The sequence below is a fragment of the Chelonoidis abingdonii genome, chromosome 10 (assembly GCF_003597395.2).
Source record: "Chelonoidis abingdonii isolate Lonesome George chromosome 10, CheloAbing_2.0, whole genome shotgun sequence".
In the NCBI taxonomy this organism is placed as follows: domain Eukaryota; kingdom Metazoa; phylum Chordata; order Testudines; family Testudinidae; genus Chelonoidis; species Chelonoidis abingdonii.
Window position 1 is genome coordinate 45,891,008 of NC_133778.1, and position 19,610 is coordinate 45,910,617.

The window sequence follows — 19,610 nt, forward strand, 5'->3', positions numbered from 1 at the left end:
CAGGACCTACACTGGATCTTGAAAGAGTTCAGCATGCAGGAAAATACTCTCCCCTTAATATGCACATATAGCATCCTTTAATGATAATGGGAAATTCACTAGCACAACAAAGAAAGAATAACCCCCTAAATTATCAACCCACATTTCAATAAACATATGTGTGTGAAGGTTTCCTTGCACAGTCTGAGAGGGGGAAAATACCTGATGGTCGGAAACCTTTTTCTTTTAAGTTAAATGCAAATAAGTCAAGGTCTGTTACTTACCTTGTCTTAGTTCATGTGAAGCAAGTGTTTAGCATACAGTAGATATTCATGCAGCCAATGGAAAGCATTGCATTTTGAATACTAATTAGATTCCGGACATACAAAAGGAAATAAACAAATTGTGTTTGATTTTCAAATACTCTCATATCTTAACACTAGATATTGAGAACAATTAATGTTTAGAAAAAATATTAAATTAATGAATGCATCCTGGACCGTTAGATGATCAAATCAAATATTACTCCATTTTGGCACAGGATTTACCAGAAATAGGACTGGGTGAAAACAGTGTTTTAATATACCTTCCCTCTTCTCATGGATCTCCTAATTAGTAGATAAGTCTGTGACAAGAAGCAAAGGACTTCTTATTGGTCAGCAATAACAGCTGAAGCCCCAAAAGATTGCAAAGATTGATTATCACTGTAAATTATTCATCTACCAATATGCAGAAAAACAGCTCTAGCACAGTAACAATTCAGAAGGAAAGCATGAGAGTTAGTGGGACAGAGCAAAACACATATTAAGTCTATTGGAATACCAAGCACAAGGGTTCATCCTGAGGAAAAAAAACTGCTTTGTATTTGTTTAGAAGAAGAATAACTATTTAATTAGGAAAGTGAACATACATTAGGATCAATCCTGTCCCCTTTTCTCAGAGTGCCCTCTCTGCAGAGGAAGTAGAATAGTTTCACTGTGTTTAGGGTAGGGTAGATGTGGTGAGGTCTGCTGCCTAGGAAGTATATCATCCCCTTAACACCAGCTCTGTGGTGACTCCTGTCACGGGCGGCTCTAGACATTTCATCGCCCCAAGCACGGCGTCATGCTGCGAGGGATGCTCTGATGCTTGCCAGTTCTGCAGCTCCGGTGGACCTCCCGCAGGCGTGCCTGCGGAGGGTCCGCTGGTCCCGCAGCTCCACCAAAACCACGGGACCGGTGGACCTCCCGCAGGCACGCCTGCAGGAGGTCCACCAGAGCTGCGGAACCAGCAGACCCTCCGCAGGCATGCCGCCGAAAGCACCCTGCCTGCTGCCCTCCTGGTGACCAACAGAGTGCCCCCCGTGGCACGCCGCCCCAAGCACACGCTTGGCGTGCTGGGGCCTGGAGCCGCCCCTGACTCCTGTGTTCTGCCACACTGGTGATTTGTGGTTGGGATTCAGCAGGTCTGTGGATCCACCAACTTTTCTCTCATCTTGGAGGCTACTCCAGTCCTCAGCCTGTATTATCAGCCTGAGAGTGGCATTAGGAAGGGCGGGGGAGGGTTTCCTTCCAACTAGGGGATCACCAGTATACAGTTCAGCTGCTCAGTCTGAGCTGCATAGAGGATTTAGCGCATAGTCTGTTATTTATATAACAGCACAGATCTAGACATTTTTAAATTTGTTACCCAGACTTATAGGATATGTTTTGTGCTCACATCTGTAGTTAAAGGCATTTCAGATGATTTATATGTTACTTTCTCCATCTCCACTTATGTTAAAAATACAGTGTCTCTGATCTAATATACAGGACTGTCTCATATAAACATACAAACTGGAGACGGACAAGATATTTTAGGTCACATTGTCCATCCCACTCAGTTGCTGACTTGTTCTCTACAAAATGTTCTAGAATTTTTTGTCCACCTAGTTATGACTTTGAGGATTCCAACACTTTACCTGGCAAGGACCACTGCAGAAGAGGACTTGGGATTATAGTGGATCACAAACTAAATATGGATGAGCAATGTAATAGTGTTGCAAAAACAGTGAATATCATTCTGGGATGCATTAGCAGAAGTGTTGTAAGCAAGACACAAGAAGTAATTCTTTCATTCTATTCAGCATTGATAAAGCCTCAGCTGGAGTATTGTGTTCAGTTCTGGGCACCACACTTCAGGAAAGATGTGAAAAAATTGAAGAAAGGCCAGAGGAGAGCTACAAAAAAAATTAGAGGATAAGAAAACATGATCCATGAGGAATGATTGAAAAAACTTTAATCAGGAGAAGAGAAGACTGAGATGGGACAGGATAACAGTCTTCAAGTATGTAAAAGGTTGTTATAAAGAAAAGCATGATAATTTGTTCTCCTTAATCACCGAGGACAGGACAAGATGTAATGGGCTTAAATTGCAGCAAGGCAGATTTAGGTTAGATGCTAGGAAAAACTTCCTAACTGTAAGAGTAGTTAAGCACTGGAACAAATTAGATGTTGTGGAATCTCTGTCATTGGAGGATTTTAAGAACAGGTTAGACAAATACCTGTCAGGGATGGTATAGATAATAGTCTTGCCTCAGTGCAGAGGACTGGACTAGATGACCTACCGCATCCCTTCAAGTCCTACATTTCTATGATTCTATAATTTTTTTCTGATATCCAACTGAAATTATCCTTTCTTCAATTGGTCATGGAATCACCCAATAAACACACACAGATGTCTATGCATGAACTCATATGCATGCAAACAACGAGTGTTTGCAGTTGCAGTGGGTGGCTTCACACATATTTGATGCTGATGCACCCATTTCCACTATGGTTGAAGGTTTCACTTGGAGACCACTGAAGCAACTTTGATCCTGGTGTTTCTCTTTGTGTGGAGCTGCCACTGGGAAATGCTATATCCTGTGTTATACATGAAGTCAGACTAAATCAGTGGTTCTCACCCTTTCCAGACTACTGTACCCCTTTTAGGAATCTGATTTGTCTTATGTACCCAAAGGTACACCTCATTAAAAAATTACTTGCTTACAAAATCAGACAAAAATACAGTCACAGCACACTATTAGTGAAAAATTGTTTACTTTCTCATTTGTACCATATAATTATAAAATAAATCAATTGGAATAAAAAAATTGTACTTACATTTCAGTATATAGTATATAGAGCAGTATAAACAAATCATAGTCTGTATGCAATTTTAGTTTAAACTGATTCACTAGTGCTTTTTTATGTAGCCTGTTGTAAAACTAGGCAGATATCTAGAGTTAACGTACCTCCTGAAAGGCCTCTGTGTATCCCCAGGGGTCTGCATACCCCTGGCTGAGAAACAGTGGACTAAACTCACACAGACACGGACAGACATCATCTTCCTCTTCAAGTGCAAACAGATGGACATCATACCAAATGGACTGAAGTAAAAAATCCATTGACTGACTATGGTGAGAGATTGTGCCACACACTCTCAATGAAATTGAGGAACCACCTGATCAGCATCCTGTGCAGCAAACAGGGGAAGGTCAAGAATGAGCTCTCAAAACTGGAGACTCTCATACAAAACCAACCTTCCACACAAACTTCCACTTGGCTGGACTTTACAAAAATGAGACAAGCCATTTACAATGCAAACTTTACTTCTCTACAGAGGAAAAAGGACAGTAAACTATCTAAACTCCTACATGCCACAGGGGGCTACAACAGTGGTACCCTTAACTCACCCAACAATATTGTTAATCTATCCAACTTCATACTTAGCCTGGCAGAAGAGTCTGTCCTATCTCGGGGACTCTCTTTCTGCCCCACCACCCCCATGCACATGATACAGTTCTGCAGTGATCTGAAAGCCTACTTTTGTTGTCTCCAACTCAAAGAAGATTTTCAACACATCACTGAATAGTGCACTGACCCACAGGAACCCTCCTACAAGAAGAATGCTGCATGGAATCTTCCTGATGGGCAAAGTAATAGACTGGACTTCTACACAGAGTGCTTCTGCAGATGTGCACAGGCTGAAATTGTGAACAAAAGCATCACTTACCCCATAACCTCAGCCGTACAGAACGCAACACCATCCACAGCCGCAGAAACATCTCTGACATAATCAAAGGGGCTGACAAAGGAGGTGCTGTAGTCATCACGAACATGTCAGATTATGAAGAGGAGGCTGCCAGGCAACTCTCCAACACCACGTTATACAGACCACTATCCTCCAGTCCCACTGAGGAGTACCAAAAGAAACTACACCATCTGCTCAAGAAACTCCCTGCTGCTGCACAGGAACAAATCTACACAGACACACCCCTAGAGCCCCGACCAGTGTATTGTATCTGCTACCCAAGATCCATAAACCTGGAAATCCTGGATGCCCCATCATCTCAGGCTTTGGCACCCTGACAGCAGGATTATCTGGCTATTTGGACTCTCTCCTCAGTCTCTACACTACCAGCACTCCTAGCTATCTTTGAGACACCACGGACTTCCTGAGGAAACTACAATGCATTGATGATCTTCCTGAAAACACCATCCTGGCCACCATGGATGTAGAAGCTCTTTACACCAATATTCCACATGAGGATGGACTGCAAGCTGTCAGGAACGGTATCCCTGATGAGGCCATGGCACACCTGGTGGCTGAACTTTGTGATTTTGTCTTCACCCACAATCATTTCAGATTTGGGGACAACTTATACCTTCAAGTCAGCGGCACTGCTATGGGTACCCACATGACCCCACAGTATGCCAACATTTTTATGGCTGACTTAGAACAACGCTTCCTCAGCTCTCATCCCCTAGTGCCCCTCCTCTACTTGTGCTACATTGATGACATCTTCATCATATGGACCCACGGAAGGAGGCCTTGAAGAATTCCACCTGGATTTCAACAATTTCCACCCCACCATCAACCTCAGCCTGGACCAGTCCACACAAGAGATCCACTTCCTGGACACTACAGTGCAAATAAGTGATGGTCACATAAACACCACCCTATACCGGAAACCTACTGACCACTATACTTACCTACATGCCTCCAGCTTCCATCCAGGACACATCACACGATCCATTGTCTACAGCCAAGCCCTAAGATACAACCACATTTGCTCCAATCCCTCAGACAGAGACAAACACCTACAAGATCTTTATCAAGCATTCTTAAAACTACAATACCCACCTGGGGAAGTGAGGAAACAGATTGACAGAGCGAGATGGGTACCCAGAAGTCACCTACTACAGGACAGGCCCAACAAGGAAAATCAGGCCCAATAAGGAAAATAACAGAACACCACTGGCCATCACATATAGCCTCCAGCTAAAACCTGTCCAATACATCATTAACAATTTACAACCTATCCTGGAAAACAATCCCTCACTCTCATAGACCTTTGGAGACAGGTCAGTCCTTGCTTACAGACAGCTCCCCAACCTGAAGCAGATACTCACCAGCAACTACACACTACACCACAGAAACACTAACCCAGGAACCTATCCCTGTAACAAACCCCGTTGCCTACTCTGTCCCCATATCTACTCTAGCGACACCATCACATGACCCAACCACATCAGTCACACCATCAGGGACTCATTCACCTGCACATCTAATAATGTGATATATGCCATCATTTGCCAGCAATGCCCCTCTGCCATGTACATAGGCCAAACTGGAAAGTCTCTACATAAAAGAATAAATGGATACAAATCAAATATTAGGAATGGTAACATACAAAAGCCAGTAGGAGAACACTTCAATCATCCTTGGACATTCAATAACCAATTTAAAAGTAGCCATCTTGCAATAAAAAATCTTTAAAAACAGACTTCAAAGAGAAACTGCAGAGCTACAATTCATTTGCAAACTTAACACCATTAATTTGGGCTTGAATAGGGACTGGGATTGGCTGCTCACTACAAAAGCAATTTTCCCTCTCTTGGTATTGATACCTCTTCATCAATTATGGGGAGTGGACCACATCCAACTGAATTGGCCTTGTCAACACTGGTTCTCCACTTGAAAGGTAACTCCCTTCTCTTCATGTGCTAGTTTATTTATTCCTGTATCTGTAATTTTCACTCCATGCATCTGAAGAAGTGGAGGTTTTTTACCAACAAAAGCTTATGCCCAAATAAACGTTAGCCTTTAAGGTGCCACGAGACTCTTTGTTGTTTTAGTGGACTAGATGATCACAATGGTCCCTTCTGGCCTTGGAATCTATGAATTGAAGTCAGTGGGGTTCTGACTGTGGAACTATTACAGAATGAGGCTATTAATATGTAAACATTAAATAAATCATAGCATACTAATAAGCATAAACTGACTTCTTTTGTTGCAGTGAACATTACGATTTATTGGCCCATGAAATAAATACTGACTAACAGGTTAACATTTTACATTAAGAATTTTAAATACGTTCAGTACTCTTTAACAAATCGTCTTATTTATAGCAAAGCTGAGCCCAAACTAAAACCCGAAACATCAACATCCCAAACTCTAAGTACAAATATAGATCTGAAATTGTGACTGGTCCTTCTTTATACAATGGGCTGAGCCACAAGACTGGATCCAAATAACCCCAACCTTTGGGAAAGTTTGGATCTGCATCCGGAATTTGTGGCTGGACCAATCTTTAATTTATAAAGAACTGGCTCATATAATCTGATTTCACAGTTCAATGCTTGATTTTATAGATATAGCAATAGTTGGTACATATCAGTTTAGAAATTGATCAATTCATGCATTTGAATTTACACGAACAGGCCAATCCAGGGAATTGATTCCACCATGAGGAATTATTTTCTGGCTTTCATTATATTTCAGGCAGAATTGGCTTTCATGGCATGCCCCAATAGAGTTCCTGGCATATGAAATGGCATACCCATTTACCAGTGAGGAAGACACTGTGAAAGACACTTACCAACATCAACTATTTTTATCTTTCACCAATGTAGGGAAATGTATTTCCCTATAATGAAGGTGAAGACAGAAGGGTGACAACCAATCCAGCCATTTTGCAGTTTGGGAATGCCTCATCAGACATAAGGCCATGTCTGAGAAAAAAGAGAAGAGGCTGAAGTTCCCTTGCACCCTGGCAGACCTTGGCTGCTAGAATGTCACTGTTAGGGCTTTTGCATAAGACTGCTCTAAATTGTTTTTCATGAACATGCTAGTACCTAGCCCGCCTGAAGATTAGCACACCACAAAGAAGCCTTCCCCCTATTCTGAGCTTTGTGTGAAGCTAGAACTCGAAGTTGCATCTGTGATGTTTCCCATGAATATTATGTTAAATTTGCACCCAGGTGTATTCCTGCCAGAAATGTTTTTGCCCTCACCGAGTCAGAGAGGAGAAATAATACTGTTTAATATTGATTGGTCAAATTTATTGTTACTATTACCCATACTATAAGATCAAATGGTATCAAATACTCACAGATAATTTTTAGCCTGTCTAGTTAAAAAATATATTGAGTGATTCTGAATAACGAGTAAGTGTGAGGAAATCATGATCTGCTTGTGGACATTCTGGAAGTTGAAAAAGAAGCTAAATTCAGTGGATAAATTATGCATTACAAATTATTCCCTCAGGTTCTAATTCATAATGTTATTGTATTGTAAATTTCTGGACTATGTTTATGCCTCTTGGCCAATCATTGGATAGATGTAGCACAACAGATTGCATATAAGCAGCATCCATTAGGGATTTCCCAGAATAAGGAAACTGGTTAGAGGCAGTTTTTGCATGCTGTGCTTTCAACCAACCTGTTACTATCCACTTTGCTCTGAGAAAAGCAGTTTATTTCATAATGAATAAGGTATAAAGACTTTTGCAGTGTACATTTGCACTCAGAAAAGATTATTTCACCTGTCCATATTTAAAGTTCATTCTCAAGTGTATAGGTCAGAAAATTCCCCAGACAGATGCTAACTCAAATTTTTGTACATTTGGGATTTCTGTTTAGGAATACTGTTCCTTCAATGTGCATGTCTGGCCACAGGGAAATAAATCTGTATATAGCATTTGGCGAAATAAACCCTTAGTCTACATCCACAATTGTAACTAGATTGTGTAATGAAATGTTCTCTACTTGTCCTTTCTCTAGCTCTGTATCCTTCTGTGACATTGAACTGAAGTTTCTTGTGTCTCAGATCAAAGTCATTTCACTCAGAAACTCAAGATGAGCTTGAAGGCTCAGTCTCGTAAGTGAAGGTCAATGGTTTATCCATTGCAGCACCCAACCCCAAATTATTTTTGCAATTAGTAATATTTATATCTGTTTTTATAGTGTAAAAGAATAAAGAAAGGACAGTCAGCATTTTCAAGAAATACAAGTTAAAGGTGTCCTATCATTTAAAATGATATATCATGTTAGAAAGGAAACTTAAAAGCTGGCATATGCAATCTAAAATTAAATACAGATTTTGAATTTCAGGCTGTGAAGCTAAAAAGATCAAAGGAAATGCTTCACAGTTCTTAGGAATTTGGTATTATACTTCCCAGGAGGTCATTTACTCCCATAATTTAGTCTGACTTATTTTGGCTTCAGTTCCATTAAAAGTATGTAGCAAAGAGCACGCCCCTCTTTACTTTAATTTTTAACTGCAACCTGTCAGTAAAAAAAAGGGAAAGTGTCTGGAAGAGGATGATCTACAGAAGTACTAATAGCTTTCAAATCTTTTGACTTTTTCAGCCTGCTATGGTGAGAAACTTATCTGGAATGATTGTGTTTTAACCCTTTTGACTGTTCTTAGGCATAATGTGCACATTTATTAAAATGGAACTTACTCATCTCCCATGAATATATTCTATATGTTCTGTTGCTTCCACTGTAACTGATCCCTTGACTGTAATAACTTGCCTTAGTTAGGTATAATGACAGGGGAAGTCTGAGGTGAGTCATTTAAAGTAGCTATGGGGAAACATCAAAAGCGAGATTAAAGTTGGGTAAGTACCCACAAGTTCACATACTGATCTGAATGATCTGAAGCTGCTTTGTTTGCATATCTCATGAGAACAGGATATCTAATGAAATTAGCAGCGAATACTTCCTATTGCTGGTTGGGCTGAACAGACAGACCATAAGTACAATCTTGTTTACTTTATTCCATAAGCACAAAGTGCAATAGTGGATCAAAATGAATAACAAAAACCTGTTAGCCTTCAAAAAAGATTCAGAATGGTTTGGGTTCAAGGGATTAACTGTGAGGTTTTTTATTTTATTTTATCTCATGTAGTTTGCACATATGTCACAAAGGAAAGGTGCAGATGCTCCTTGTTCCACAGTGGCATTAAATATAGCCATGGTAAATGATTGAAAGTGGCCCTGCATTGAAGGAGGATGCCAGTCCCCAAGGCCATCTCCCCCCATTCCTGTTCACTCTGGAGTCAGCCCCAACAAAACCACACAACAGCAGTGAGAACCAGCTCCCTCAGCATCCATGACAGCAGCAGCAGCTACATTCAGGAGCATTCATGGGTAGTATTCAGCCTCAAGACTTAACTATGCTCAAGAGTGGAATGAATTTAGCTATGCATGTTTACGCTTTAAATTTTCACCTACTGTAATTTACTTCTCCAAGGATGTTACTCTCTACAGAGACAGGCAGACATTTGGTAATTCAGTGCAGATTGTCAGCAGACAACATGCCATGTGCTGCTCTCATTGAGACTCTGCTTTTGCTTTTTCTTGTTGGTTTTAATTAACCCCAAAAGATAAGAAGTATCTGTTTTCTTTCTGCTCATGGGTAAATATAATAGGGATGATGCCAGAGGATGACACTCTGCTCTCCTATTGGACCATGATGTCACCTGTACTGACTTTGTTTCTGGCACTTGAGAAACCAGAAAAATGTCACTGATCTGTACTGTGTCTCTTCCTGCCCCATTAGGGTGGACGAATGGTGTTCTAGTGTATACTAAGAACTTCACAGCAAGAGATCTTCTTTATAACAGTAATCAAATCTTTCCTTACGATTAATGCTTCTGAAAACGTAGCTGTTTCCAACTGACAAAACTAAATGTATCAGAAATATTACAAATGCTTTTTGCAGTAAAAGAAATAGTGGCACCAGAGAGGTTAATTCTCTGCTTTTCATGCAGGTATCTTCTTGGAAGGGAAGTTATTAAAGCAGTTTCTTTTTTGGGATAAAAATGTTTCTCTAATCTTGTTGAAGTGGCTAAATAGTGTTTGAAGAGCCAGATAAAAGCCCATGCTTCTTATTTAATGAGTTATCAGTTATATATTCCACTGTTTATTTTACTCTTCCAATGAAACATATTTTCTTGAAATGTCTTTCTCTTTAGTACAGTCAATAAAGAATAACTATATGAGACGTTCAGGCTGGATTTTCAGCAACAAGCCCAATAAATAGACTTCCCCAAACATGTGCAAATATGTGTCACCATAGGTGGTAGCAAATTTTTATTTAATAAAATAGGTACAATATGGTCTGGTATCTCAATTTTGCCTTGGCATTTGGGGCAATAGCAGAAATCTGTTTGCAAATATGCTCAGCAGGCTACCTAGTAGACTGAATAAAAATGTCCATACCTGTTAGTCAAATACTGCCAGTGACCAAGAGTAGGAGCGAGACTCAGAGAGCTAATTCCTCAGCTGATGTTAATCGGCTATGCTAATTTACACCAGCTCAGGATCTGACCCAGAAGGTTTGCCTGTAGATATTCCTTCCCTGAACTCTAGGCAAAATGACATTTAATAATTTAGACACCAATTTCTGAGGGCATATTACACACACTACACACAAAACATTGAGCAGTTCTGCTAACTATGGGCAGCACTAATAGCCACCTTCCTTTCAACATTCACCAGAAATCCACCAGAAGGCAAAAAAACCCCAAACCTTCAATAAAGTCAAGTCAGACAAATTCTAGGCTGAAAAAATTACTTTTTACCATGTCACGAATGCTCCTGCTCCTATTTGATCCTCTAATGGAAAACAAGATACAAGGCTATAGTGGCTACACTGCCAACTGCAAATGATGGGTTCCTGAGATAAGGTCAGACATATGCTTTAAGAAAGTTCAGAAGCCAGCCATCCTTAAAAGAGGTACTAACAATCTCCTCCAATAAAGGACACAGTACTTCCTCACGACTCTTCATAAGACAAGAAGGACATGGGTATAAAGCACAGGTTATGAAGTGAAGGTCTGTTGGCACATCTGGATCCTCAGTGAGCGACATTGACCTAAACGCAAGCAAAGAAGACCTGTTTTCCATCTCACTGAGTTCCTGCTCTGCTACTATTGATGTGGATGGCTTGTACCAATCTGAATAACTGGAGTCTGTCCACATCAAAATTACTGGATGATCTGGGATTAAATTAGTTTATAGAAATCTCAGAAGGTTTTAAACCTTTGGTTCACTTTGGAAATGAAGCTGTAAATTTTGAATTTTAGCAAAATTTCTAATCCCATCACCACCATCCTTAATTCTCCCAGGATCAAACCAAATCCCCTTTCTTATGGGTCTGCATGAACTCCTCTCTTCCTTGAAATCCAGACTTACCACGTAAAACTTTCCCTCCCTCCTCATCCAAGCCAGCCTGTCTTTTCTTTGTCCCCACACACCCTTATAGTGAAGAATTGTAAGAACTAGCAGTCCAGTCTGAGTATCCATTGAGATAAGATGTAAAGAGATGGATCCATCTCTATTTATAACAAATTCCCTTTATGCAAAAAATATTAAGGAGACTGAAGCTACAGTTCTGAAAGTTGAAAAGAAAGGAAGAGAATAAAAGGTTACTTTTTTTCTTAAAGTATTCTACCCTCTCTTCACTTTGCTTTTTGGCAACTCCCAGGACATCCTAGTCAGGCCAGATTACAGGTGTGAAACATGCACATACTTTTCATTACCCTGTTACTTTTAGGCAGAGGTCCTGCAGAACTCCAGTGCTCTGAATCATCACACAGAGGTAGCAAGACAGATAGACAGAAAAGACTCTTGGTTAAAATTGGCCATTTCAAAAACCATTGTTTTTTGTTTTTAAAAGTGCTCCCTTCCGGTAGTATGGAACCAGAACTAGCCAAATGTTTTTACCACTGTGGCAATGTACAGTACTTTCTCAAATTTGTCAGTGAAAACCAGTAAATCCATATGACACTGGTACTACTCCCCATTTTGAATATGTATACCTGTATATGATTCACCACATGAGCATGGCATTTCAAGCTAGATAGGACTACTATTGATAACAAAGGGTCAATGTGCACATTCTAAGGCCTCCATCCTCCAATTTAAGGCTATTATTATTATTATTATTATTTTATTATTGTTATTTATTTAGATGTAAGTAGTGCTCACACAATCCTTGTTCTGAAGAAATTTGCAGGTGCCAAGCATCCTTCACTTTGGAATCTTTTGCTTGGTATCAGGATTATCTTAGATAATCTCCTAATAACACTAGTAACTAGAGCTATGCAGAGAAAGGTAATTCCTTTGTTGTCTCATGGAAGATTTCAATATTTTCAAATTTGGTTTGGTTCCGATTCAGAACAGAACCAAAAGTTTTGAAATTTTTCACAAATGGGAACTCCCCAGGGCTTTCCACAATAGGAACAGTCCAGATGGCAGAGCCACTGATCCTGGAAGCCCTGAGATCCCTGACTCCTGGGCACTCTGCCTGGTGATGTACTGCTCCAGGACCATGGACACTGTAAATCTTGGACTCCCCAACTCAGTTGCAGTCTGCATGGCAGGCTGCCCTGAAGCCCCAGGCTTCCCAGCTGCTGAGGAGCCCAGCTGGTGAGGTGGCAGGAAACTAGGTCGGTTTCTTTTGGAAACTTTCTGGGCAAGAAGGTTTTGAAAGATGCCTGGCCCTTGGGGTTCCTCTGGAACTTCCTTGAAATCAAACCATCTCAATGGAACATTTTGATTTTGACAAATTGACAAATTTTGATGAAGAGTTGTTTTGCTGGAATGTTTCTGACCAGTTCTAATAGCATTTTCTCTCACTCTCTCTCTCCTTAGCACACTGGTCTTTCTGAGCCTCTTTGAGAGCTGCTTTCTCTTCCTCTCCTTCCTTAAACAAGCTTTCCCCCTTCAAACAGTTATTGTACTGCTAGAACTATATAGAAAACAATGTGGTTAAAGCAGTACAACCCTCTGGGACATACATGGTTATTTGATGTAAACCTGCTTAATTTATAAGAGTAAATTGTACTGATAAAAGCAGCTTTATACTGGCATAACTGTGTCCATACTAGAGGGCTGTCCTCCTTCATATAGATTTCTCAGTATAATAATGGAGACAAACCCTAAAAGATCCACATTAGTAATTATGGATTGCTTCTTTTTGTCAGTTTTTCCTATTCCTATCCTACTTCGGTGCATATGCAATTGTCTGATTTATACGCAGGATACTGTCTCTGCAAAGGAAACCTGGGCATTTTACAAGTTCTCCTGTTCATGGGGCTTCGTTGTGTAACAAATCAAAATATAGTACAAAAACAACAGAGCCCTTTGAAAAGAATCTATTAAAATTTGTAATCTTGTTACACCAAATTATTATCCTTTCCTCTAACAAAGTTTACTCTGCGTATCTTTTTTTCCTTACATTTATCATTAAAGTTCTGTGCGAAAATGTTCTCTCTTCATCATTTCCTTTCAGATTTCTCTATGTATCTATTGCAGCTCTGCCAGTGAGCTATGGGGGAACAGTTGGGCCGTGAGTTCTACAGTTTTGGTTTAGATCCTGCTGGCTAGTAAATGTGTGGAGTACTTAAGAAACAAACTCAAAATAAGTAGTGGGGATGGGTGAAGGGCTTTCCCAAGGATCTGAGCCCATCTGAACTGGCCACATTCTAGTCTGCCAAGGAGTGTATATAAACTTAGGCATACATGGCATGCACAGAATTTCAATATTAACATTATGGTGGTTGTGTATAACACAAACACCTTCATATTATGCTCTCAACTACCGTAGAACAGCTCGGCTCCTCAGGATGACCCAAGAGCATGGGGTGCGGTTTAGGTTCAGGATCAGGTTCATTGAATTATGTTGTAAACACCTTGGCACAGACCTTGGTCTCTGCTGTTGCTAAGGCTCCAGTGGTACAAATGGGCTGGAAAAGTGTGATGAAGATTCCCTTAACATGGGGGAATCTATGGATAACATACACTCCTAGGTGCTAGAACTGCTGCATCCCCTGCCTTGAAGTGGTTTCCATCATATACAGGGTTTATAGTTTGGTTCAATGGCTCTCAGAACTCCCACTACACAAATTGTTCCTGCAATCCTGCATACAATCAGCAAAGTCTGTTCTGTGATACTACCTCTCAGCTGTTCCACACCCCAAGCACAGTGGGAGGGTTCAGGGTTTGGAGAGGTGTTTCCAGAGCGTACTACACTCTGCTATCATAATAACCCCAGAGAGCCATGCAAGCCAGCATAAGTTGGAACTGCTCTGCTCTTACTCATCCTGGGACCAAGGGTTCAGGGTTGAGCAGAAGTGTCATACAGCCACCTTTGCCCATCCCTCTCAAATCCTTTGTCAAGCAAAGCTTGGCTGGATCCAAAGATCAGGGCCCTTAATACAAAGATACATTCTTGTATGTTTCCCTGCTCTTCGGAAGATGGCTATTAATTTGTTGGTTTTTGTTGTTGGTTTTTGAAAATCCTCATGCAACTAGCTTCCTAGGTCTGTTTGTACAATGGAGTTACGCATGCATTAAGTACTAAATGAAAACAAAAGGCATTTAACGTTAATCACACCAGAAAGTCACCACATTGTGATCATGCGCAGCATCAATCTCGCTGCCCAGCTAGATTTTCCACTTTCATGCAAACAATAGTACTAAATTGAATTACATAAAAAGAAGCTACATACTGACTCCCAGCAGTATGTTTTGACAAAACACTTTGTCTTCTTAAATGATTTCAGATGCTGTAGTCAAAAGCCTTGACTGCAAATAATGGGTTCATAAAACCTATCTTTAAAATTTTACCTGACAGTAATGCTGTGCAAATATCTGCACTTCTAGTTCACCTTCTCCACTTGTTTACATCAGGATTTTAATAGAGTGGCTGTCACAGAACAACAGCTAAAGGCCACTGCTTGATAAGTTGCTGTAAAAATAGACTGTTTAAAATGAGAATTTCCTTCTTAAATTCAGCCATCACAAAAGGTGGTGGTTAGGAATATATTGGAGAGAGACAATTTCCTGGAGGACTTTAATAAAAGCCTTTGGAGTTCAGTGACATTCTAACTAAAAATGACTTTGTAAGAAACTACATTTCCCATATGTCTTCAGTTTACCTGTACAAACTGATACAGGACTTTGACAGAACATACAACGTTAATGTTTTTCTTGCCAAGTCTACTTAAGGACTGTAAGTGAGATTATTTTGCAGTTACAAAATGAACTAAGTACAGTCCTTAAGTCACCAGTAGTGAGTTGAGAAATTTATCGACAAAAGTTACCTCAGGTGCAGAGGGCCAGCCTACGACATTCATACCATTCAAGCTCCACACTGAGGCTGCACAGCCATCCTTTGGCAGAAGAGCTGTGCAATGACTGTGCATGCTGCAGAAGGGGTCCACATGATTATCTCTTACAGGCCACAGCGAAGGGCAGCAGCGGGTTATGCCAAGAGAAGGGTTACTGCAGTATGATCATGTATGTGACACAGAGGGGCTGCGGCCTGTATAGGCTGGAGAACTGGCCATGGGGAACGGCTCTACTTCTTAAGAACTGGATCTAAGTTCATGGTGGATCTCACTTTGTCAGTTATTTTTAATTTGCGTAGAGCCTGGTTACTCTGACTTTGTGAGGATGGATGGGATGTTTTTCTCTATGTGCTATAAAATCTCCTTTTTACCTTTCCTAACAGACATGAATATAAATAATACCAATTAATGGTCAGGTTGTGTCCAGCAGGTCCATGTAGTGTGATGAGGGGACGCAGAGCCACTCCCTTACATTGCAGTCAGGCACAGCCAGTCTGTACAGGGACTGCTCCCCTTTGCATTCCCTAGGTGCACTTGGAGGGAAAGAGGAGGAGGTAGGTCCATAGTCCCCTACTTCCCAGCCCTAGACCTGGGCAGGTGTGCAGTGGGGTACATGTGTAGTAATGTGTGTGCCCCCATGTGTTCTAGGGAAGGCAGGAGGAATTGTACCTTACTGAATTTCTACTAGGTGGCTACAGACCACCCCCAAAGCCTGGTTAAATGGCATGAATTAGTTCTAAACACTATCAGTCACGGCAAGATTTCTAAGGATCTACTAATATCTTATAGTTTCCGTGTCAAAAGGCCAGGGAGAGATGTGCAAAAATGAAAAGAAGAAAAACTGCCTTAGAATGTCCAAATATATTTAGTTTGTTTCTGTTTGAAGCCATTCTCATTCTAGGCAGATTTTATTTTGTCCAGTTACAGCGGCTTTTCCATAAGCCACAGGCCAGAGCAATATATTAATTAAACTAACTAACTAACATTTGTTATTATTAATTATTATTAATTAGTTAATTAAATTATAATAAAACATTGCACATCCATTGTGCTTTCTATCCAAGGATCTCCCATGCGTTGCATTTACACTGGAGCAACTGGATTTATTTTAATGGTATCATTCCTGATTTACACTGGTCTAACTCCATAGGGCTGAATTCTCAGCTGTGCTGAGCTCACATATAATGCAGCTGAGTAGGAGAGTAGCTCTAAGTCAACTTTCTGCCTCCCTTGATTCTGGTGTAGGTTAGTGCAATCACAAGGCTGCTAAGGGCCATTCCGCCATCCCAGGACTGTGCTTGTTCTCTAACATATCTCTGGCTATGCTGGCATTATGCAAGGTGAGAATTCCCCCGCTGTCCATTTAGGGTTTGTTTAAGGTCTCTTTGTGCCACTCAGATGCAAAGGGCCATTACTGGGACCAAAGATCTAGCCCAGTGTTTCTCAAATGTGGCCACCATAGCTGCATGAAGACACCAGGGGCTTTTCATGCGGCCACAACAGCCTCCTAGGTAGTGATTGGGTGGGGCGCAAAGCATCGGCCCTTCCCTCCCTATTGCTCCTGGACGGGCCATCCTGCATGGCCTCTGGAGACAGGTGGGGCACAATGCTGCAGGAGCAAGGTGAGTTCTTGGAGCTAGGATTAGGGGAGCTACGGGCAGGGGTTCTGGAGCTGGGGTTAGGGGTCCTATGGGCAGGGCCCCTGAAGCTAGGGACTTTGGGAGCCAAGGTGTGCAGTCCTGGGCTCCAACTGGAGGGTGGCAGGTACTGACTCCTCCCCTGGCTCTGGCCATTTGGCCCTGGCCTCCATCTGCGGGGCTCCAGCCTCCGCACCCTGGTTCTGACTGCTTGGCAGCAGATGATGGACCCAACTCCTGTCCCTGGCTCCGGCCATGGAGTGGCAGGCTCTGGCCCCAGGCACCGACCCCCAGCCCCAGCTGCACAGGAGTGGGCTCTGTGGAGCAGCGGGCACCAACCCCAGCTCTGGCTGTGGGGCTTCTGGCTCTGGTCCCCAGTTCTGGCCATTCAGTGGTGGGCACTGGCCCAGGGTCCTGACACCCAGCCCTGGTCATGTGGCAGCTGGCTCCAACTGTGGGGCTTCAGGTTCTGACCCCAGCTCCAGCTGTGGGACTCTGGCCCCTGGTACTGATCCCCTGCCCCAGCCACATGGCAGCAGGCACCAACCCACAGATGTGGTCCCAGCCTCCAGCCATGCATTTCCTGTCCCCAGCTCTGGGCTCTGGCCATGGGCACTGAGCTCCAGCCCTGGCCACATGGCAACAGGCACCAACCCCTGGCTCTGGCCATGCAGCAGCAAGGCTCATCAACCACCCAAATTGCCCCTGGACTCCCGCTGGCTCCCCCTGCTGTGCATCCATCCTACCATCACCGCTGGCCCACGCTGCCTCCCCCTTAAACCCTCCATTCAAGGCTGGGTCCTGGGGCTTGCTGAGAAAAGTGATATTAATAAACATGCTAATATCACTTTTCACAGCAGAGTTACTAGCTACCTGGGAGGCTGTGTAAAGTGATACTTGTATGTTTGTTAATATAACTTATCACTTTACACAGCCTTCCAGGTAGCTACTAAGTGTGCTGTGAAAAGTGATATTAATAAATATACAAATATCACTTTTCAGAGCATTATTTTTATTATTGAAGCTGCAAAAAATCCTACAAATGTAAATTACAATGATTTGGATCTGTATCTGTGCATATTTAATTGTTTTTCCTAAAGTTAATTAAGCATTTTAGGAAAAAGTGTCAGTGCGGCCACTGGCCCCACTCTGAGGCCACCAAAAATTTTGTTGTGAGAACCCTGATTTAGCCCATGTGCTGCAGTGCTGTGCTTGGTGCATAGGATGTAAATTATTCCTGAGCTGCATGGTATAAAGTTATTGCAAGCATCTGTAATAAAAAGGCCAAGATAAAATTTCTGCTACAGAAGGTCACTTGTGATGTTCAGTGGAGAATCTACAATTGGGGGAACTGTGGGCAAAAAGTGAGAAATTAAAATCAGAGTCAAATAAAGGTACTTTCCTTCTCATTATGGATCATTCACAGCTGTTCATTTATCAGAACAGGTCTTCCAGATGAGAAATCCATGTAGGGAGTATGGTCTGTCCCAGACTTCATAGTGTAAACGTCCACGTTCCCGTAGGGCATTCCAAAGCAGCAGTATTAACAGCAGTAGCAGTGGGACGTTAATGAAAGCTCTAGAGGCCACAATGTAGCACTGAGGGATTTATTCAAAAGTATAATTAATTAGGCCACACTTCAGCAAGGTACTTAAGCTTAACTTTAAGCACCTGAAAAGTCCCACTGAAGTCAATGAATGAGCACCTATAGAGTAATGCAATGTACAGCGTCTCACCAAAATTTTGAACTTGGAGTTCACACAGGTGGGGCTCCAGAAAAAGAAAACTAAAACCCTGCTAAACCCTTTGGAAAAATAATTATTATTTTATGAATAACAAATTTTATAACCCATTAGTAAGCTTAATCATACAGAGGGGACTAAGAAGCAGATTTAACAGGATTAATATTTAAAAAATGGTGCAAAAATCCATTGAAGTTAGCAAGTCAATAAACCACATTGCAAAAGCCTTAATACATATTTATATGATGGACAGTACCATTGGCTTCATATTTTGATCATTCATTTACTCCTTGGAAATCTTGTTTCGTCTGAACTTGTCTCACACAGGAATTGCAAGGAACTCAGATCTGTGCCTGGTGTTTTTGGCAATATGCCTTTTCTGTAATAAGCACAACAAGACCATGATCAGCATGGCCTTGTGCTCATCATGGGATCTGTGTAAATGCAATCCCTTGACCCACCTTTTGCCATGCATGCTCCTACTCCTTTCTTCTGTGCTCATCTATGTTATGGAAAATCCCTTTCTGCGGTAGATAGAGGGTGCAGCAACTTACTGCCAGCGTTCTCCCTTTCACCTTATCAGTATGTATCTTGACAGCAACATAAAATGGGAATTTTTATTTCCCCATAGACGTTTTCTTACACCCTTGCAATATACTTATGCAGATGTGCATTTGATGCTACTTTTGGGTTGTGCCAAGAATCCTCCCACTTACGGACATTTAATAGACCAACAATAATAAATCATCATGATTATTATTAAATAATTTGCACCTACAAAGTGACTTTCTTCAGAAGTTTTAAAATGATTTTTCAGTGCTT